We start from the raw sequence: 23,738 nt of genomic DNA on the forward strand, positions 1-23,738 counted from the left end.
CAAGCATTAGGCTCATCTATAAGATCTTGTTAATAATTTTAAAGTACAAGTGTTACATATAAAGCTTGATGCATTTCCTGAGAGAAAAAAAGTCTGTGTATACATTGTTAATGTATATTGTCTATCAGGCTACGCTATACGTCACGACACACCCCTATATGGTGGGGAAGGGCTGTGACCACAGCATCTGATTGACATGCCCCTCCACCAATAGGAGGGCGAACCATTCCAGAGTGGGCTGCTGTGATTGGATAGGGAGGGGGATCATATATATATGTATAGATATGCCTGACTGGGAAACGGTGTGGGCGGGACAATGTAGAAGTGCTGTCCATCTGTGGACATACAGATAAAAAAAAAATCGCCTGTCGGAGTGTAAGCTAGCGTCGTTCTTCGTTGGAACTAACGTAAGTTGTTTTGCAGTTTCTTTCAGCTGGGTTCTGCTGAGTTGAAAAGGTAGGCGTCGTACCGCTGTCGTGGCACTGTAGTTAATGCACCATCTCGTTCCGCGCAGCGGAGAAGTGCCTAGAAGCGCAGGGACCGCTGTTGAGGCCAGCAAAGTGTGCAGCCGACGGTAACGTTAGCTGTTGTTATTGCTCTCCCGGTCGCGTGCAGTATTCAGTGATAAAACGATGTCACGCGCGCTTCTCCCCGGTCAGCCTGGCCTTTTTTTGTCGCCGCTCCGCAGCTGTAACACAACATTTACTCGCAGCGTGGGATCATTTCCACATACCGCTGCTGGTAGCATAATTCAGTTATTTCTTTCTTTTAGCTGCTAGCTTATTTCCGACCCGTTACCGCTCTGTTATGTTCGCCTGGGCTCCGAGTGGAGAGGGATAAAAACTGCTTTTAAAATGTTGCAGATAAATATGGCCGTGCGTCCTGGCACATGGACAAGTCCTCTCGCAGCCGGACTAAATTCCTCTCACAAATGGACACGTCTGTGTAGCTAAACAAGCTTGTTTTTTTCTCTCCCACTCATGCGTTTGTATCACAGCGCTGTTTATGGTTTCACTCTCGTTTTGGTTTTTTATGCAAAATTGCGCAGTGGGCGATTGAACAGCGAACAATTCCAGCACCCGCCTGGAGGTTTGGGTTGAATGGGTCAGTGAGGGTCCCACATGACCCTTAAAGCTCCAAAGCCTCATTCTCCGATTGATCCTGTGCTGTTTTTGCGGTTAGTAATCTAATCAAGGGTGGACTGCAAAAAATAGAAATCTAAATTAGTCATTTTTTCTTGCAATAAGTGCACTTTTTCTTGAATTGAGGAGATAAGTGAGACACTTTGCCAGTGAAACAAGACAATTTACATTTAAAATAAGAAAAAAAATGTGCATTGCCTTATTTCAAATACACATTATCTAATTATCTTATTACAAGTGTAAAAATACTAATTCCATTGGCAAATTATCTTATTTACCTGCTCAAATTAGGCGTAAATACACTTAGTTTAAGACATTTTTGCTTATTTCTAGGTGGTTTTTATAGTGTGGTCAGATTTTTATAGTCATGTTTAAAGGTTTGGTGTATCCCTGCAAGAACTAAGGGGACCATCAGCATCCCCATCCTCCACCCTTTCTGACCACAAGACAACTCTTTCTAATTCATCTTTCTTTTGACAGATTTGTCTGGAGAAACCAAAGGAAACGTTTTCTAAGTGTGAGGAAATAGCTTTCCTTCAGCCTCGTTGTTTTGGGAAATTTGGCGACCTGGCTTCCAGATTGGGGACCCCATTTGCAACACCACATAGTGAAGGTTGATATGCCACAACAGGTAGGAAAGAATCCCCTCCCTCCTTTTATCATCACTGTCTCTCCCTTCATGCTGTGTGTTGAACTAGTTGTATTTCTGCAGCACTTGGGTTTGTGTTTACATTGAGACCTCGTGGTGTCCTACATTACAGATCCTTCTAGCGTTTCAGCTTCAAAGCTCGCCTTGTCCCCTCGTTGTTCTCTGTGTGTGTGGTGTTTTTATTTTTTTGTTTTAGGCAGATGCATCTCTCCACATTCCACATGCATATGTCTGCTTACCCGCAGCAGGGGCCGGTGTGCAAATCTCCTTAAATCCAAATACGCAGTTGGATAAAAAAAAAATGAAGAATCAAGGTTATCAGATTTCTTTTGACTGACATGTTTTTGAATATGGTGCTATGAATTAAAGGTGGTGTTCTATACATGCATCCTTTTTTTCTTCCTGGAGGATTTGCAATCTCAAAAATATGGGAATCTGCATAAAAATAAATAGACAAAAGTAGTTATAAGGGTGTAGTAGACATGATTACAAACCGTTATAGTACCTTGTCCAAGTATGAATATCTCTGATCTTTTTCTAATACTCTGTCCTGTCCAACTATTAACTCAAATATGTTTTATTAGGATTTTATTCGATGGGCCAACATAAATTAGAAAAAGTTTGTGAAGTGAAAGAAAAATGATGGTTTGTAGGTAAATTGTTGGACAACTTGACAAATGGCTCAAACTCATTCTGCCTGTAGAGTGGGATTTTTTTTAGATGACGCAGTAGTTATTGCGCATGACTCATGTACGGGGACCTTAAGGCCAATTTATGCTTTTGATGCATAATCTCTGCAACCCTCAAATCTGTCTATGTGCACAACTACGCCCCCCCCCCCCCCCCCCCCCCCCCCCCCCACCCCCCCGCGCAGATGTTCTGCAACCGTCGTCGTGCACCTAAAAAAAATCCTGACTACGTGTCGGACGGTCAGAAACCCCCACAGAACTCAAGTGGAAGTGCGCAGACTAAAGGCAGCTGGTCCTTGGTATGCCTTTCCGGGTGTCTGTGTGGTCTTCTTTCTCGATTCGGTGCTGGGGCGCTCCATTTTAAAAAACCGAGGAGCAACTACAATGGACAACAACGACGAAAGGTTAATCGGTCTTTTTGCCAACTCCGTAAACAGAACCTGTTCCTCTTCGATGTCTAGCAACTCTAGATCCATCTCCGTGACATATTGTAGATGCTCCATTGTTCTTTTGGAAGATAAACACACCCGCCGCCGAAGTTCTCTCGAGTTCTTGAGTAGGCTACCCCTTGTGCTTTTGCGGGAAACTGCTGTGCTTCCCTAGAAATTCCAGACCGACAGTGCAGAAGCACAACAGCAAAACCGGTTCGTGACCAGACCCAGGCGACATTTGATGTGTGCGGTTGCAGAAGTATAATCTGCCATTTAGTCCTCGACACGGCCGACCCGGGTTCAAATCCGGCCTGTGGTCCTTTGCCGCATGTCCCTCCCCCTCTCTCATACCCCCTTTCCTGTCAGCCTACTGTCTCAGTAAAAACTCAAAACTCAAATAAAATTAAAAAAAGTGGGAATTTTTATTTTTCAGCAGTTTTTAACTTTCAAAAGATGATCATGTAGATGTAACAGCATGCTTCACCTTTCCATTATACCTCTTCATGTATGTTTGATTTTAGCCTGTTTTGATTAGATCACCAAAAAAAACCCCTGACATTTATTCCACTTTTTTTATTTAATTATTTGTTTTTTTCCACTCCCCCATACAGGGCAGATATGCGGTGTGCACAGATAATATTTTTCATGTTTATTGAAGAACCGATAGTTTTGACACACTGGCGGTATGTCGTCCATACCTTGTTTTGTAAAAACACTCTCCAATCTAAGCTGCAGATCTCTGAATCCCTCCCTAAGATTCTGTGTGACGTTTTTCTGTACTTAGTTACAGAGTTGTTGTTTTTTTCACATAAAATCTGTTGTTGTCCTTTGAAGTTAGGATCACGTTGTGATGCAGTCAGAGCCTCTTGCTAAGTGATGTTTGTGTATTTTATTTCCATAACTGATGTTTTAAAGAAGTTTAAAGAAAACGCTTGGCTTCTCTGACTCAGGGTTTCCTCTGTATTTCACTGCCTCCGACACGATGGAGGCTGTAAGGGATTGTTTAATTGTAACGGGTAATTAGCAGCGTTACATTAACTGATTAATGTGTGGCAACACTAATGCACTTTTTCATATTTATAGTATTTTCCTAGTTTTGGAGCAATTTACAAAGTAACAGATTTTGAGCGAATAATTAGTTTTGCACTACATCTTTTCATCACTTTTATACTTTTTAGGGCAAATGAAAAAACAAAATATAAGTTTTTATTATCTTATAATATATCATTAATGACTGTTAACCTGCTGCAATATTTGCTTTATGCATTTCCACCTGTACTCTAAACCTAAACATAAAGAAAGCCCATGGATGCATTTTAGGGGTATTTTCTTCCCTGAAACAGTTAATTAGCTGTTTGGTTTGAAATTTCCCAAGAAACTGAAGAAGTAAAGAAAGCTGCAGCACTTCACATGTTTGGTGTGGCTTGCTGAGGGGAATTGTTGAACTTATTTAGTGTTTGCTGCTTGGCACATTCGTCCCTAACCCCTTCTATGTTTAGCATTTAGCCACCAGACTTCTTGTTTTGTTTATTACAGGATGCAAATCAGGTTGGATTTAATAGATTTAACTTTTGATTCTTATTTTTCAATTAATTGATTAATAATCAGATAACCAAATATTCCTTAAATAAGATTTTACACAAAATTGGAACCAAGTGAATGAATTAGCATTGTGTTATTACAAAATAATCTGATTATGATAAACTCATTTTTTTCCTTAATTATATATATTCAATTATCCCATCAACACAAATACAATTTTTGTTCTAAAGAACTGTAACACCCATTAGTATGAAGGACATTCGAAGTAAACAAAGTTTGCTTAGTGCGTTACAGTAAGCAAAGATCTATTGCATCATATCTGAAATACTATATAGCCCACCAAATACTGCTCCCAAGTGGTCCTTTGCTTTTGTGATACGACGTCTTACGACAGAATAAAGCTGAAGTCCAATACAGGGTTTCTGCGGGTCATTAAAAATCATTAAAAGTCATTAAATTATTATTTTTTTTTAAATTAAGGCCTTAATTGGCATTCAAATCCATTAAACGAATGAAAAAAAAATCAAATTATAACATATGTGGCTGGAGCGAGAAATTCGGGACGTGGCTACGACCTGTGTATATATATATATATATATATATATATATGTGTGTGTATATGGTTACTTATTGATGGCATTAAAATCATTTATTAAAAGAGCATTAAAAAGCATTAAATTAGAGTTCCTCCCTCCTGTATAAACCCTGCTATAACTGCAGAAGACATGTAATTCTATGTTAAAAGGCAAGTCTTTGTTTTGACCAGCAATCAAATATTCACCCACTCTTTGATCAGGCTGTATATAATATGTTCTGGATTAGATTTGTTCTAAATTAGATTATGTTCTGGACTAGACCTGCACAATACAATGAAATACAATTGTCGTCGCAGTATCTGCAGTATTGTCATCACAAAGGACTGGTTGGATACAGTATTGGTAGACTGGTCAATGCCAAATGTGTCCGGTTGAATGTTCTTGCACTTTTTAAAAATTATGTATGAGAGATTGATAAACAGTAACATCACAGTTTCCCATTTTCCTGGTGTCATGCTGCACTATTTTGAACGCATATGTGCAGCAATTAATATCAGTCTATGGTCTTTTTTTTCTTTTTTTTTTAGGATTTAGTCAGACTTGTAAGGTCTTAAATGGTCTTCCTACCTTTTAATGCCAGTGTAACCATGGCTTTACAAAGATAATGTTGTTTGTACAAATCATGCTTTTATTGCTAAACTGGTATGTTTGCTTGATTTCACAATGTTCTTTCACATTGTGATCTAACTAGATCACAATGTGAAAGCCTTGTACTGCTGTACTTTGTTGTCATTAAAAACATCAGACCAGCACTATGATTCATTGACACTGTTTTAGCCTCATACCTAAACTTGATTATATCGGAAACCATAAAAATCTCTTTTGGACAAAGCTGTTATTAGAGGTTTTTGGCCTTGATTTGTTGGGCACACTATAAAATAATAGCAGATTCAGATTGTTCAAGATGGCCTAATTGTTTTTTTATTTGTGTTGTAAACTGTTGGTGGCAATGAATGCCTGTATGATACAGGCTATGAGTTCTTATTTTGTAGTGTGGTAGATTTTTCAGTGCCTGAGTGTAGATTGGATTCTCGCTACCTGATCCGTAGGCACAATCAGCACCATCAGCTTATTTGTGCATGTGCAAGCAGATATTCATCCAGGTTGCCATAAATTTTTTTATTATGGTTCCAAAACAAGTTATTTCTAACCTTAAATTGCCAAAGAATGCTAAACTACATTTAATTACTTTACTAAGACGATTGGATGTGTTTACATTCTCTCTATTAAACCGCTGTCTTATGTCATCATCTGACATTTTCAGCGCCGTCCGACAGAAATAAGATTACACCGTGTTTATCTGCATTTTAGTTGTGTCTTTCTTTGGTTAATACACAATATACAATAAAGGTAAACTGAACTGCAAACATAAAACTACAAAAAATGAATTTATGTATCCCAGAAGCTGCCAGAAGTAGAGTAGGATCCCATTTTAGAGACAGATCGAACATAGACGAGTGATAAAACAGAAAGGATTTAAATGCATTAATTTTTTCAGAAAATAAATTATGAACATTTTGCACAATGTCCATTAGTACGCAAATTATTTTTAAAGAGAGAGAAAAATAAACCTGTTCTAGAATGCAATGAAATGAAATAGAGTTGTTGCAGTCGCAACTGTTACTGCTCAGCCTGAATGAAAAGCAGTAGAGGGACCTTAAAGGTGCTGTAGGAGATCTTGGAAAAATGGTTCCAGCAAGCTATATTTTTTAACATACACAACCATGCCTCTCCCTTCAGACTACCCCTTGAAACCACGCCTTCAAAACACATAAAGGTGCACGCTGTCTGTAGCGCGTCTCGAGCAGCAGGAGCAGCGCTAATGATGCAGAGCGCTATGATCACTCCTCTAAAACAGTTTATTAACCCCTAAATTAACTTAAAATGACGAAATCTGCCGGCATAACATGTTCGCTTTTATTATCCTGGTGCCTGCAGTTTAAATTATGTACATGTATGCCTTCCAGCTGCCTCGGCACCCACGAGGAGGCGACCAGGCAAGAGGCTGCTGTTGAATGGGATTCCTAGTGACAGACCACCACTGTACGGGGGTTTGAGCGGCTCCGACAGAAACAATATTTGAAGGCAGAATTGTAATCTGGATGAACTGACTGCACTGATGATGTTTTCAGGTGGACTTTCTCACTTCAAAATAGATTCAAACTACTTTTTACCCACTGATCACAGCAAATGCTAGCTGTCATTGTTACAGGCAAAGAAAGGATAGGGTAGCTCCGCCCAACGCGCATTGGACCCACTTTTGCCACCACGTAGCCAGGGCAGCAAAGATGCTTTAGCCGCGCATAAGAACTAAACTTGTACATGCAGCAAAAATGAAGCAGCATGCATGTTTTTGCTGCTCTTGCTGCTTTAGGTGTGAACATAGCATAACACAGGCTAGCCTACAGCCATGGCGTCCTGCAAGAGCTTTGGGGGGTCGATTCGTTCATGTGTCAGGGTACGCGCACAGGGGGGAGGGACAAGCAGACGACCATTATTTGACGTCTTTGTGAATGGTTGGGGTTATTAATTGATTTCTTACTGTAGCGGGGGCCATTTATTTGAGTTTCACTTCCAGACTTTCTATTTCACTGCTTGCTAAGCGGCTGTGGGGAGATCTTTGTCACATGGTAAAAAATGAGATCTCCTACCTCACCTTAAAGAGAGCTTTGCAATGAAAAAAATGTCTCCATACTTAATGGAATTCAGTGATGTTTATGAAGAATGTGGCGTAAAGGTTTCTGACCATTTCAGATGGGTAAACTATCAGAGCATTGCTTTATGCCTCTGGTTATACCCATGTAGCCTCTTGAATTTTGGATGCATTTTAAGGTGCATTCACACCAGAGAAGTCCTTAGTCTGCTTATTTTTTTTTAACTGCATCCTCATGGAAGTGTTGCTAAGCAACAGACAGCAAAACAGTTATGATTATTGCCGTTTCTGAATATGTGTATTTGTGCGTTCTCATGTGCTCTTGAAACCCCATCAGCCTCAGCCCTAGTGCTGTTCCAATTAGCAAGAACAGCAGGCCAAGAATGGACAAACTCCCCTGATGTTGTTCTCACCTCTCCCTATTTACCCAGCATGCATCAGAGCAGACTTGTCCGTTCTTGAGATCAACAGCTCACCCAGCATGCACTGCGGCAGCAGCAGCTTTTAATGGAGAGCTCAGAGTATTAAGTTAAAAGTTCTCTTTTCTGTTGCCGTTGTTCAATAAAAGAACGTTTTAAGATCATTTGAGGCGAGAACATTATACTTTAAAGCGTCACTATATGGCCCATGTGCAAAATGTTATTTTGATTTATGTTTATCCAACTGTGTTAATTATTATTCCCCCACTAAATGAAAAAAAAAGTCAGAATTTATTATTATCTAGAGTCTATTAATAACGAGAGTTGAAATGCAGCTCCAGACGAGCCGAGCGTGTGGTGAAGTCACGAATATGCTTCGGTTCCAATTGACTCGTATTTATGCTGCGTGCTACTGTTCTCCCAGAGTCCACACTTTGCTGTGTTCTTCTCAGGAACATACTTGGTGAGGACATGAGTCTGTAGTCGCGTTCTTATGAATTGAGCAACGGCCTATGATTCCACGTTTACCACTACGGTGGCTGGCTAAGTCGGCCAAGAGACCAAGGAGGGAAACAAATTGGCCCCTTTTAAGTGGACCAATGGTGGCAGGTATAAATACATCCTCATTTACCTTAGAGAGCAGTATTAATGCCCACCCTTATCCTTTCTCTACCGTTCCTAACAGTGGCTTTTTTCAAGACTGCAGAATTAGCTTAGTTTTCCCTTTGTGGATTTTATCTACTCTTAGAACAAATAGAGACAATAAAATCAGTAAAATGTGCTAAGCTTTACATTAACCAATTCAATTTGACTTGTTATAACCCCAGAGGACACTTTTCTGCACCGCAGTGCATTTTCACCCCAGACCCAACCCCCCCACTCCATAGTCCCACTTCCCCCCAGGCTTTGGCATGTTCAGGGCAGCTCAAGCCAACCAGAAGCAAGAAACCTCGCTGCTGTTGCTGCTTGTTTGTGGTTCCTCTTCAGACTTTTTTTTTGACAGATATTACGTTCAAGAACATTTCTCACTCTAAATGACATGGTGAAAAATTTAAATGCGGTTGATGAAAAATTCGACCCACTTCTACTACTTGTCTTAACCAGTCAACGGATCGGGAAGCAATAGCAGTTCAAGTTAAAACTCTCTGCCCCACATTATAGTTATAAAAAGCTGCAGATTCAAACTATTTTTACACTGTTCCTACAGTTTATAGTACATCTAAGGTGATGCAGAGAAACTGTCCAGGTGACTCGCATACAGTAAGGCAGTGCTGCCCCTCCACCACCTGTTGCTGCACAGCTGGTTGAAAGAAGTCTCCTCCTCATTACTCTCTGAAGAGACAAATGTGACTGTTTGAAAATATTTCCACTTGCAAAAGAAAGAAATGCTTTAGAAATGGAAACGATGCGGGTCATTTAGCACCTCATAGCAGTTTAATGTACGCATGTTACTCTCCAAAAAAGCAAAACCCTAAAAATAACAATTTTCTTGCACAAAAGGACTTGAAAACAAAATTACATTTGTATTCTGTAGATGTGCTATAGGTCATGTATTGTATTTGCAAAGGTTTGAAATGATGTTGTTTTGTGGTAATGGACCCAATATCCATGCAAAACAGCAGAAGGAACATTTCTTTAACCCACAACTGAACCTTTGCTGTATGCTTGTGGTGTTTTGTGCTTTTAAGTCAGTTTATTTGTAAAAGGGCCGCATAATATGGCCAATAAAACTCCTCCAATATAACATTTTAGAAATAGTTGCTTGACATAACAACACACATAAAACCCAGAACATCTGTCAGTGACAAATGTTATACTCCCAAACTGTAAAGTATATTTAAATATAGGAAATATCATACCATTGACATTTTATATGATTATATTGCACTATATATAGATATATATAGATGTCCACCCCTAGTTTTTACTCTGCATCATCCTAATTTCTCCCCTGTCACTAAAACAACTCAAATGTTCCACATTTCTCCCTATTTTCGCTCCTGGTTTGCTGCCCATATCCAACACTTTCCCTGCCCGTTTCAAACATAACACATCCCTCCCTGTGCAGTGTTTTTATATTTATTTTTTCTTTGCCTTGAGAGAAAGATGTAACAGACACCAGGTGCTTTCAGTAGCAGAATATTGAAGCTTTCAAGAGCTAGCCAAAATGAATCGCTGCGAGGAAGAGCCACTCGGAAACAAGAGCGAGAAAAGACTCTGCTGTGTGGTATGTTACATGTTTTTTTTTGGGGCTTTTTTCACAATTCCTCTTTTCCCATAAATCCCAATCTCCTCCTCGCTCCTTAATGTGTATGTGCTAAACAGGAGCTAATGGGTTCCTTATGAGAAGTAATTGTGTAGCTCCAGCAGAAGTGTAGTAGAAGCTTTGGTCTTGTGGCTGATGTGATTAGATCTGCTTGAATCCCCTAAGGGGCTTGATGAGATAAATGTCAATAGCGGCTCACCTCACCGTTTAAGGTCACCGATTGAAACATGTGTAATTCTCACAGAGAAACTAGCTCTCCAAGTTCTACATCTGAATGAATTGTGGTGGTAAATGTTGGCATAGATCACAAGGTTCCTGCCAAAAGTTGTGGTCGGGGTAAGCGTAGCGTAGCTGTGCCAGGGTTAGACGCTCAGTTCTTGGCAGACAAAATGGCATCTGCTATTTGGCTGTTTGGGTAACCGAGAACTCACCGAGACAAAACGTTACCGTTTATATCTTTAGAGATATAAAGTTTTTGGCATTTTTTTTGTGAATGTGGTTTAAAATACAGCTTTTGCAACCATATTGGTTTTGCACATGTCTCAGGGGAAAAGGCACAAAGTAGGTAATATTAAAAAGTCTTGTTTTTTGATAACCTTCTCTGTGAAAAAAAATTGTTATAGTCTGATCCACGTCTTCACAACTTTTTGACGTGTCTCAGGTAAGGGTTATGGAAACTTTTTGAAGCAGTTTCCGACCTTTTCCTTCCTTGATTCTTAAAAAAACATTCCTAAGCTTTTCTTTGGGTGTCCTCCGTCAGGGTCTGAAAAGGCCACATGATGATGGATTGTTTTCCATAGTCTGCCTTTGTCTGACCTGGTAGGTTAATACTGCAGCGATAAACATTAGGCCCCTCATCAGCCAGGCGTTTTCCAGTTGGAATGTGTTTAAAGTTTCACAGCAGCTTTCCCTATACATATTTTCACCAGCTTTAACGAGATGCTACTCATCCTAAAGACAAAGACCAAAATTCTAAAGTTAAGTCATCCTGGGGAAACAGTGGGTAGAATAGCTTGGAAAAGCTGTATCTGTGGGTCAGTGATTAATTTCTTCATTTAGAATCAATTGGATAAATCAGAGCTTTGCTCTAAAATTGCTTAAAGGTCAAATAGAAAGGAGTGCGTCTAGAGCAGTTTTATGGTGTGTTATTAGGGGTGTAAATAATAATCGTTTTGTATCGATGCATCGATCCAACAGCCGACGATCCGATGCATCGACACGTCCGCAAATGTTTTTTTTTTCCTCCGGTCTATTTTTATTAATTTGCTCCTGGACGTAATTCTCCCTCCCGTGCTGCGGTGGCGCTAAAGCTATTTTGCGCTCCTACCTCGCTTCCTGGTTATACTCTTACAGCAGTTTGTTGCAGTGAGCTCGACACAGACATTTTTGATTTATGCTCAATATTGAAGCGTTGTCTGTGCTACACACTGTGGGTCTAGATACGGCCGAGGCAGGGAGGAAGTGGGGGCGAGTTTAGTCCGAGGACAGAGGGACATGAGGGCCAAAAAGAGCGGAGATCCAGGTGGAAAAAGGTTCCCAGTGTTCTGGCGCACCTCGCTCTTCTAGGTGGTCAAACTTCATGAGTTGTTTTCAGCAATTTCGGTCATAAAAACAAAACAAGCCAGCCTCCTGTCTGCGGCACTGTCTGCGGTCAGCTACAATTTGGGAGAGGTGCAGCGAAGCGTCTGCGGAGGGGGCGGGGACATCTGGAGCAGAGGTATTGCATTGCACTCATTGCATTGATTTTGTGCAGTATTTTCTGATGCAAAGCCTTTCAGAATCTATAACGCAGGGGTATTATTTTATTTAGTGAATGAGGTTTTAATAGGAATAGGAGTACAACTTTTCTACTTCTATCATTTGCTGTTGTTTCTCAAAAAAACAATGCATAGCGATATTACAGCTTTCATTGATTTATTTCAAATTTTAAACATTGTCTAGCCTGTAAGGTTAAAAAATAAAATAAAAATATGAACCAATTAATCGAATAGAATCGTATCGTGGTGTATTCTTGAGTATCGAATATAATCGAATCGTTGGGTCAGGAAATCGATACAGAATCGAATTGCCATGAAGGGTGTGACTTACACCCCTGTGTGTTGTTGTAGATTGTCCTTTCTTTTCTCTATGTGGCTGGTCTAAATCGTGCTAAATATGCCAGTAGTAATAAAAATTGAAAGAATTTTACAGTATGCTGGGCGCCTCTAGTGATCCCCGGCTGTACTCAAACGTTTTCTCGCAGCATAAGTTGGATTCAATAAACCAAAACTTGCAACGGCTTGTTTTCTCTGTTGTACAGCTTAATAAAGTGCTTGATGGCAATAAAGCTGATTCAAAGCATTGTATATATTTTAATGAAATATTTTATTTCATAAAGCAATAAACCCTAGCTAGTTGCACAGTTTAGTATAGCCACAGCTCCAGACGGATTCCCGTATCATTATGGTCCGGGCTCCAGAACAACAAGAACCGCGATGGTTAACACTGGAGATTTGGTTTACAGAAAGGGGTGGAGCTACAACGCCTTTGGTAAAATAAAGATGCATCTCGCACGTATGTTGAAGTTCTATTTTGTTTTTTTTAAATTATCAATAATGCTCTTTGAACGTCAGAATATCTTAAATGACAAGCTGTGTGAACTGGGGGCTGAACTTCAGCAGAGACCGCGAAGCCTTAAGGTTTCCCAGCCAATGTTTTTACTGTTTGTCCTTTTAAACTCTGTCTGCCATAAACTTGTCAGGTTTGGATCTGTTATGGCTGCTTGGAAGTTTTCAAATTCTAGGTATTCATTGTTTTCTCTGGGGAATAAACAGAAACTCCAGCTGCTTATTAAAGCTAACTCAAAATTAGGATGAAATTGTCAGCATGATGATTTTGTCTGTTTTTAAAGTCAAAGCAAACTTTTTTCTACAGCTACTGCTTCATCCTAACAAAGCGTGACACGAGCCCCGATTCTCATATAATCAATTAATGACCGCTTAATAATAATTTCTATTCTGATCATTTTAGCCCTTGATGTGAAATTGGAATCAGTTTAAATCCACAGTTGATGCTTCTCAGGTTTGGTGAATAACGCCGAATTGGCCTTCAAGTGACTCATAGCGGCAGCTCTTTGACTGTTCGGTTTAAGGCCAAATTATGCTCTTGACGCATAGCCTCTGCAACCGTCAAACCTGTCTCTGTATGCTACCACACCGCCCAGGCAGAGCTTTTGCATCCTTCGTTGCGCACCACAAAAAAATCCTGACTACCAGTCAGACAGTCGCAAACCCACGCAGACCTCAAGTGGAAGAGCGCAGACAAAAAGCAGCTGTGATTGGTCCTTGGTATGCCTTTCCGGTTGTCTGTGTGGCCATCCTTTTCAATTCGGTGCCGGTGTGCGCCATTTTTAGAAACCCGAGGAACAACTACAATGGATAACTATGTCTTTTTGCCAACTCCATGAACAGGATCTGTTTCTCTTCCATGTCTAGCAACTCTAGGTCCATCTCTGTGACTGTGATATCTTGCAGATGCGCCATTGTTGTTTTGGAAGATAAACACTCCCACCGGCGCCACCAAAGTTCTCGTGACCATCCGCTGAAGTTCAGTTTGATGTGTTACTTGCATTCAAACCAGTTGGCTCATGGAGCCAAACATGGAGCTCACCACTTTAACCAGTGACTCCCTTTAAAAACTGATTGAAATGCTGTTTCTCTTTTTCAAATATTAATGTATTTTATATAAATATGAGACTTATCATTCACCAAAACTACTGTAGGCTGTTTTAAAATATAAAATATCTAAAACATTAGCATCATTTATAAAAAAGTTAGTAAAAATAGTAGAAATTTACCATCTGTTTGCATCAGTTTAAAAGTTTTTGGCTAAAATCTTCTGAAGTTCAGAAATTTGTTTGTAAGGATATCTAAAATGTTTCTAACACAAAATCCAGAATTGGGAAAATAGCTTTCCATTTTTCAGCATGAGCCTTTTGAAGGGCAAAGAGTTGCTGGCAAGATATTATCTGGGATATGTTCTACTTTTTGAGGACCAAACTAGAAATTAAAACAAGCTTTTTACAACAAAAAAGGAATTTTTCGTATCTGTTTGAGTTCACCTTCAGCTTTGTCCCACTAAAAACCAAGCAGAGGAACAGACTGGATGTAGAGAACAGCCCGGGATCAACTGTTTCCTCACATCTGAGCTCATCAAAGTAGCTCAGGTGTCATGAATGTTAAAATGAAAGTAAAACAGATGGAGTGAGTGTGACTATATATTTTATTCCCAGTTCCTCAAGTTTAAATGTGATTATAAGGGAGTTACTCTGAGGAGCTGCGGTTTTATGAAGGCAGATTCATAGTATCATTTTATTTTTTATGTATATTGATTCCTTACTAACTTCCGGGCAACTTATTATGTTTTTTTTTTTTTCATTAGAGTTGGAAAGAATAACATATTGCCCAAAATATATATATTTCTCATATATATGCTCAAATAAAAAATATGAAATATAATACTTTGTATTTTATAATTAGTTATTGTATATTTCACTTTTGGCCAGTCCTCAATACGTTTGACTGAGAGGGGTAAGGCAACATGCCCAAAGGGGCACACAAGTCAAAACGCTTGGGAACCACTGCCATACACACTGGAAAAAAAACGAAATCTAGATAGGTCATTTTTTCTTAAAATAAGTGCAATGCAAATGCAAAGGAGGTAATGAGACATCTTGCCAATTGAACAAGACGATTTACACATAAAGTAAGGAAAAAAACAACTGCATTGTGTTATTTCAAGTGCATATTGTCTAATTATATTAATTTAAGAGTAAAAATACTCATTCCATTGGCAAACTGTCTCATTTACCTACTTAAATTAAGAGTAAATACACTTAATTCAAGAAATTTTGACTTATTTCTACATCTTTTTCCAGTGCAGAAGGGGTGAGAGAGCTGCAGCTAGTGCACAGATTCATATATATGAGTAGAAGTAAGCTCCTTTCCATGCTTTAGTAAGAGTAAAGGTTTTCCACAGTGGACTCTGGACAAGCAAGCCTTTTAGGTTATAAAAACAGTGAAACTTTGGAGTAAAATGATTATTTATTTTCTGGCAAAATTGTTCTGCCCTAATCATGATAAAAAACAAAAAAAAACAGAAGAATATCAGCATTGGCTTTATTGGCCCAGATTGTGTGCAGAAAAAAGTCAAACTAACCTGTTTTTAATGTTCTTTCAGTTTACAAACTTTTTTCCAGCTTTTTTTTTTACATTACACTGTCACATGTACAGAGCAACTTTCTGTATAAACTTGACATAAAACAGAATAAGAGTTAAAAGCAACGCCATGAATTGGACATATGGCCAAATAAAAAATAAAAAAATGGTTTATTTGTGCAATGCCAGTTTACAAGACACTTTAAAAATAGAAAGGTTGGTGAAATTATCCAAAAATATTAGTTAAAAAGTTTCCAAGCAGCTTAGATGACGTTGTTGACTTACAGAGTTTGTAACAAAAGATATTTGCTTCAATAATCTCTAATACCGAGCATGCATTAAAATTGTAATATTTGAAAAATGTTCATTACTGTAAATTTATAAGCATATTTTGACGTATTTTGCACCACTATTCTCTTTGTCGGTAAAGAGTCATTCTTTTTCATCTAACAAGGTTTTAATTTAGGAACAGATTAGAAAAAAATCAAGTTTGTCCTGTGAAAACTTTAAAACTAAAATGAGGGTAATAAATAAAGTATAGGGATTTTCAGCATTCTTCAAAGAGAAGTTGTTCCCCTGTTTTGGCTGTTGTACAGACTTGCCCTGGTTTGAGAAGGGCACTTAAAACGCTCTCAAAGACTCAGCTTCTGTCTGCCTTCTTGCTTGCTCTTTCAGTGTCTGTCTGTGGAGGCCCAGTGTAAGGGGCTGTGTGTGAACAGCTTACCGCTCCCCTCAACCTTCTCTTTTTTTTTTTTCCAGCCTTCATTCCTTAATTTCATTTTTCCTGGTATTTTCTGCGCTGCTGAAGTGCAGAAAAGGAAGACACAAGCCCGCTGATAGAGATTGGTTGTAGCTTAACAAGCCCCCATAGAAAGCTCCACCCATGTCATCCTGTTTGTGGAACAATTAGTCATGCGTTTGGGTATGACAGAAGTGCAATGCTGTGTTCCTAATACATTTCCTTCTTTGCTGTCATTTTTTTCCTATCTTTATTCTAATTAAAACATAACCATAAATCACATATTTCTCTGCTGGTTCTGACCTACAGAACCTTGCATGTTATAACCAGCCAACCAGAGCAAAGCATAACATTTAATTACCCGCCTCCTTTGGGTTTGGCCTCTTTTTGCGTATAAATTTGCAGGATATATTAGATGATGTGGAGCTGTCAGAGCCTGTAAACCTTTGAGTATGTAGAGACATGTCTCCTGCCTCTTTCCCTGTGGCTTGCCTTGGATCTGGTGATCTGCTGCGCTGTCCAAAGCTTAGCGCTATTTTTGTTTGGCCTCTGTGATTACACAAACCGAGAGCATCTATCTGTCTCTCTTCTCATTTTCTTGTCTTTGTATCATCAGGAGACAGATAAATGTAAAGGGATACTCATCAGATGATGTTCGCATGATGTTGGGTATATCACATGTTTATTGTGTGGGATTTTTTTAAATATAGTGTTGTTATGGCTTTTACTTTTTTCTTTCTTTACCAAATACTAGCACACAGTGCATTAAAGTAGTAGGAAGTAGCAATATTTATTTAGTGCCCATGTGCTCTGAGAAAGTTTCAAGTTCGATCCCCACACATTACCTCTGGGTCTCTGAGCAAGACCCTTACCCCCTGATTGCTCCCCTGGCGCTGCACAGTGGCAGCCCACTAATCCACATATATATATGTATGTGTGTGTGTGTGTGGTCTTGTTTTACGTACATTGTGAGGAAGGTATTTTGTAAAATATCCTATATGCGAGGACTTACAGGTACATATGGGGACATTCAACTGGTCCCTATATGGTAAACTTCTGTTATTTGATTTGGGGTTAGGTTTAGGACTAAGGTGTGAATTCAGTTTAGGTTAGGATTAGGCACATCTTGGTAATAGTTAGGCGTTAAGGGTAAGGGTCTGGGTTAGGCCATATAAAATGAATGCAAGTCAATGAAATGTCCCCATATGTCATGAAAACAAAGCTGCGTGTGTGTATATGTATGTGTGTATATATATGTATGTATGTATTTATATATATATATATATATATATATATATATATATATATATATATATATATATATATATATATATATATATATATATATATATATATATATTTAAAGTGACAGTTTTCTAGTAATATATATATATATATTAAGGATGGGACGATTTATGAAAACCGTCCGAACCGTGCGGTTCGACTGTCTCGGTTCGATTCGCGTGTGTTACGTTCGGTTCATGCGCTGCTCCTTTTTCTCATAGGGGAAGCGTTTACACTCCAGAGCAGAAGGTGGCGGTACTGCGACCAAAACCAACCACCAGTAGTAAACAAGAAGAAGAAGAAGCGAAGCAGCTTAGCTGGGTGTAGCAGGAAAAAAATCAGTTGCTGTGGAGAATTGACTGGCGAGTGGGAAAGAACAGGAGTTGGAAGACGCGCCAGCAGCACTTTATAGGTCTGCTGTATGGGACCACTTTGCATTTAGAGTGACCTACGATGACGGCGGAAAAAAAGTTGTGTATAAAAGTGCAACCGTGTGCAAGCATTGTGCAACACGTTTTGTTTATGCTAACAGCAACATGTCATGCTAACCCCGAAATCCCTCATACTCTGTCAGCGCTCCGCCCCGCTGCGCTCCAGACCGGCTGCACAAAGCAAAGCCTACAGCCTCCACTGTGGCTCCCGTCCGCTCCCTTCTGAGTCCCTTGGAGATGGTAGAGAGCATGCGCGAGATGATTAAATTCAAAGCAGAAAAACATACGGAAATGATCCAGGGTTTCCGTGGATCAATTAAAATAATTACAATCTATAATTTTTTGGGGGATTTTTTCATTAATTTCATAAATTTTTATGGGATTTCGGTGTAACAATCAACATATACCGAATCGAACCGAACCGAAAACCGTGACCACGAAACCGTGAATCGAACCGAACCGTGGATTTTGTGAATCGTTCCACCCCTAATATATATATATATATATATATTTAAAGTGACAGTTTTTTTGTAATATATATAATTCTAAAAAATCTGTCACTTTACGGAGCAGATATCAAACACTGTTACTTAGCCAACAAAAGTAGTGATTTGTCACAAGTTAAATGCTGATGTTCATGACAGCATGGAAAACCTGTCCTGGTAGGAGTCTCTACAGACCAGAAGTTTTCCTTCTGCTAACAGTGTTTTTATCCTCAGTAGTTAGCTGAAGTCTTCCTCTATCATATTTGCTCAGGTTGTATAAACCTATTATACTTTAGGTTTCATCATATTTCCATGCAGTGATTGATTTTTTTTTAATGATTTATAAACACATTCATTTACTGTAAAAGTCACATTTAATGAGAAGTGTTTCTACTGTACAGACGGTTTTCTGGAGAGCCAGAAAACAATGAGACACAGGCTACAGAAAGTGTATATTTCACTGTGAAAATGGAAAGTTGATAAGATTGTTATGGGAAATGCAGGTTGGTTAGATCAATGGCACAATGTGTATCGCCTATAAACTGTTTTTTATGAGCTGAACATAAAAAGCACTGGGTTTGATTTTTTAATAATGTCTGTGCTCTGGGGAGCAGCTGAACTCATCACAGCTTACAGAAAAAGACATTTCAGGATTCGAGATGAGTCACCGAAGCGGATTCAGTTTATTTAACATGAGATATGATTTTGAAACGCCTGCTTTTGGTTTTTAATGATAAAGCTATACGAAAATTAAATGTGGAAGACTCTTAATTTGCCTCACCTGGATTGCCTGCTGACGTGCCACATTTAAGTTCCAGCTATCAACGTCGGAACTGAAAACTAAGCCAATTATCTTTTTAAGATCCTTTTTTTGTTTAGATTCTAGCCTAGCTTCCCTCCTGCAAGCCAGCCGAGCTTTCACCCACATCTCCTCCCACACTCCCAGGCTATTCTTTCTCCCAATCATCCTCTGGCTTATTCCACTACCTGTGTCTGGATGAAGACTGCTCATCCTTGTCTTAGTTAATTGTCTGCGTTAATGTCCGTTCATAGCCTCATAGTCTTCTGCCGGGGTCTGAGCGCCAAAAAAATTATTTAACTAATGTCACTAAAACTTTTATGATTGTAAATATCTCTGTGTGAGTATCTCCAGATTGAATTAGCTTTCTAGTTAGTCATTATATAAAACAGTGGCAGGTCAGGTCATCAATAATTATTCCGTCAGGGCCAAGGTGAGGCTGGTGCTTATCTCCAGCTGGTCATAGCCAAAGCGGGGTAACACCCTGGATAGGCTGCCAGTCTTCAATTCAATTTATTCATAATTTATTGACCCCAAAGAGAAATTAAATTTTGCTTTAACTCAGAAATTTTTATTTTCATTTATGTTTTTATTATCCAGAGCACAAAACTTGTACTCCCCGGATGAGGATGTATGAGGATGTAATTTAAACAATTTAATCACTTGCTTTATGGTGTTTTTTAAAACGTATGGCGATCTGACCTTAAATAGTTTTTTGTACATGACTAAAGGGATACACACCCGTTGAGGTAGTTTAAAATTTATTTTTTATACAAAACTAAAGGGATAAACGTGTGTTTGTGATGCTAAGTCATACATAGCTCAAATACCAGCAGCTTTTTAAAGGACCTTTATCATATAATGCATTTTGGAAAAAGGTAGGAAACCTCAGGATGGTACCTATCAACGATGGTGGTGGAGTAAAGATCTATATTGTGTTACAGAAATGTTGAATAACTGCAGCAGTAAGCCTGGAATTGTTTAAGCCCCTGTTAGATTAAAATGTAAAGTAGTGTTTTAATTGTATGGCCCCATTACTACTTGACTGCAGTAGTAATAACATGCTGAGGAGGCTAAGCCAAATGTATCAGAAAGTCAAAATAACTAGACGTTTGTTGAATTGCTTCTGATAGGCAACAGTTCCGATGAACAGAATGTTTTTGTTTGTACAAAATCTATACCCAAGGCCAGAAAATATTTGACTATTAAGCAAAAAATGTTGTAACAAATTGATTTAACACATTTCCAGGGTCTTTTTTTGTCTTGTTTTTTAGCAACTATAATTGGAAGCAGTCCTCAGTAAAACGCAGGTCAGTGGGTTGAACTGGCGAGAAGTACACTTGAATTTGCAAAGAAAAAGAAGAAAAAATGTGTATAAAATTTTTTATATAAAGCAAATATCAAGAAGTTGTATAGTGATGGTTTGGAATTTTGTTTTTGCTCAGTAGAAGTGAAATGTAGCAGTGACCTCCGGATTGACAACATTTAAGGCTTTTCCACATTTGTATTGGGCGAACTGTGTCAGGCCTGGGTTCCCTTTAATTACGCATAGTTCTGAGTTTTATGTGAGTGCAGCAGGGAAATAATACTCAACAAGCACCAAAAGAAACAAATGTGCCTTTTTCTTTTTTCCTGTTGTGGCCAAACTGTGGAATGCTTCTGACTGTTTATGTTGAGTCTCCAGACCTCAAATCATCTAAACATGCTTTTCAATCACAGAAAAGGAAAACCATGTTTAGTTTTGTGACATTTGTACTTTATAATGACAAAAACGATCTTCTCATTGCTCAAAATAATACACAGGCATTGATATATCCCATTCCAGTATGAGCCAAACTTAATACTCCTGGTATCACAAGCCTAAATTACATTTACTAGAGAGGTAAGATACTTAAATACCCTAAAACATGGAACATTGTGTAAAGACATTGTGTACCTGTATAGGTTGAACTATGTTTAATTTTTTTCAAATGTTGTCATTAGATGGATGTAAGTACAAACAATACCTGTAGTTTCTTAAATGTCATGGTGTTCAGGGCCTTGTGTTGTGTTTTGTATTATTTTGCCACTCTTTGCTTCCTGACTAAGTTTGTTTCCTAGTTTTAAGATTCCTTGAGCTGTTTTGCATGGTTCATATTTCACATACTCTTCAGTTTAAGGCGATACATTTTTAAAAACTTTTTATCTTGATAGCAATAATTGACTATGCCTTAGGTGCTAAAATGACCTCCGGATGAACTGGGTTCTTATCTGATATCATCTGCTGGGCCAATGCTTATTGCAGCAAAAGGGAAATCCTACCACAGTTCTTTTGACAGTTCATGTTATGAAAAGATCCTCTTGATAAAAAGGAAACTCAATCTTTAACTACTCACTCATATCAGGCCGTTAGGATAGTCTAAAATATTTTTTTCGAGCCCGCTGTACCATTAAGCTGGGCATACGTAGTACTGTTTTTTGACGTTTTCGGGCCGATTCTCCAGTCGTGCAAGAATTTATCGATCGGGCCGACTTTAGGTCTCCTCGTGAGTTGTGTCGTCTACAGGGAGTAACGAGGGGCGATCAGCCTCTCACGACTACCTCCCGATCAGGAACCGTGAGGTCCGGAGAAAATCGAACATGTTTGAAATCTAGTCGGCCATCGTACGTTTGCATCATTGTGAGAACATGCATCGTGAGGTGTGAGCTTTTACACCCTGTGGTTTTGTTGTACAGTTTTAGCTGCAGCTGCGTGCAGCGATTGATAATATCTCACAGTGTACACACAGCTTTAGTTAAAGGAATAGTACACCCAAAACATGATTAGCCTTCATTTTCTACTCACCCCCATGCTGAACAACACTCTGGAGTACTTTTTTGATATCTCAAATGCATCTGGAGATCTGGGAGGCTTCTTGCTGTCTGCTGACATTCAAATAATGGAGGTCTATGGTGCCCGAGACAGAAAGGTCCATAAAAGTCCACTGGTTTGGTCTGCCGGCTTCCGTAGCGTCGTGAACGCGCCGGCGCGCGCTTTTAGGAAATCCTATACACTGCTGTTTATGCTCTAAAAACATTCTAAATGACTTCGTTTCGACAGGACACTTGGAATACATTGGACGAGCAGTATGGAGGAATATTGACACGTTTTTTGTGGACTGTTATGGACCTTTCTGTCTCGGGCACCATAGACCTCCATTATTTGAATGTCAGCAGACAGCAAGAAGCCTCCCAGATCTCCAGATGCATTTGAGATATGAAAAAAAGTACTCCAGAGTGTTGTTCAGCATGGGGGTGAGTAGAAAATGAAGGCTAATCATGTTTTGGGTGTACTATTCCTCTAAACGCTTTCTGTTTAATCATCTACTAGATGATTAAACTAGGGCTGCAACTAACGATTATTTTGAAAATCGATGAATCGGACGATTATTTTTTCGATTAATCGATGAATCGGACACAAAATATTTTTTTTATATTAACCTCTTTATTCCAAAATAAACATTTTAGACAGAACAAACAAGCACACAAGTACAGGTTTCTCATTAACTGTACTGGTGCTATATGAAAAATAAATGTTTGTGTTAAAACTATGCAAACTTACATGAGAAATGTAGCTGTACATCCACAAAATATAGGGTACTTTGTTTCATAAAGCGCAAAAAAAGACATTTTTGTTTTTAAAAGCCCCTAAGGGGTTCAAACAATAGGCCCCCCCATTTCAACAAATGAGTTTTTTTTAGACTAGAAGAGTTCTGCCTTTTAAGACAGGAAAGTATAGCAGTTAAAGTTGCTACTTAAGAAAATACTTAACCATAGAGATAAAAATAGCCCTGTGATTCAAATTATAAATTGTATTTGGAATAAAAATGAGAGAACTAGGGGTGTTAAAAAAACACATCCTCCAAAGACAGATATTTACATGGGAATGTGGCAGATAATTAATTGACATATTACTGATCTTGCTGGATTTTATTCTGCTTTACTTCCATAAATTGCAGGATCTTCTTTACTTTCTTTGCCAGAAGATTTAAACTTTAAAAGCCTTGCCCTCATAATTTGCAAATTAATTTATTTATAAAGAAAATATAAACGCTGCTTAAGCTAATTCAAATGAAATTAAAAGTAAAATAAGTAGCCAACCTTATCACTGTCTGTAACCTACTAACAAGCTAAGGAAAGCATCAGATGAGCTATCTGAGAAACTAACTTACGTTTCCCCACTTTAAAATTAAACAAACATGGTTACTCATCCTGCTGATCAGCTCTCTTCACTGCCATTGAAGGCTCCAACGTGTTTTCTTTTCAGGTGCTGCGTCATAACAGTGGTGCTTCCGTGCCATGTTCATTTGTTTTTTACAAAAGTTGCATGTTACGACTTTTTTCACTTTACAAAGCGCAGGCTATTTTAATTATTGTGATCAATTTGCGCCGTCAATCCC

General features: G+C 38.8%; 1 protein-coding gene across 2 annotated transcripts in view; it reads left to right on the plus strand.

The window, feature by feature from the left end:
* The first annotated feature begins 278 nt into the window (after nucleotides 1–278).
* LOC119775623 (vitamin D3 receptor A) overlaps nucleotides 279–23,738 on the plus strand; it is a 96,123-nt gene continuing 72,663 nt past the window's right edge. The window contains exons 1-2 of one of the 2 annotated variants that reach the window (XM_038273673.1): nucleotides 279–407; nucleotides 1,623–1,773. The gene's annotated coding sequence lies outside the window, so the exon portion shown is untranslated. Of the gene's footprint in view, nucleotides 408–458; nucleotides 575–1,622; nucleotides 1,774–23,738 lie in introns of those variants that run through there. The other variant, XM_038273674.1, reaches the window with a different exon arrangement.

This window comes from Cyprinodon tularosa, unplaced genomic scaffold, assembly GCF_016077235.1.
Source record: "Cyprinodon tularosa strain WSP-4 unplaced genomic scaffold, ASM1607723v1 ctg882, whole genome shotgun sequence".
Lineage (NCBI taxonomy): Eukaryota > Metazoa > Chordata > Actinopteri > Cyprinodontiformes > Cyprinodontidae > Cyprinodon > Cyprinodon tularosa.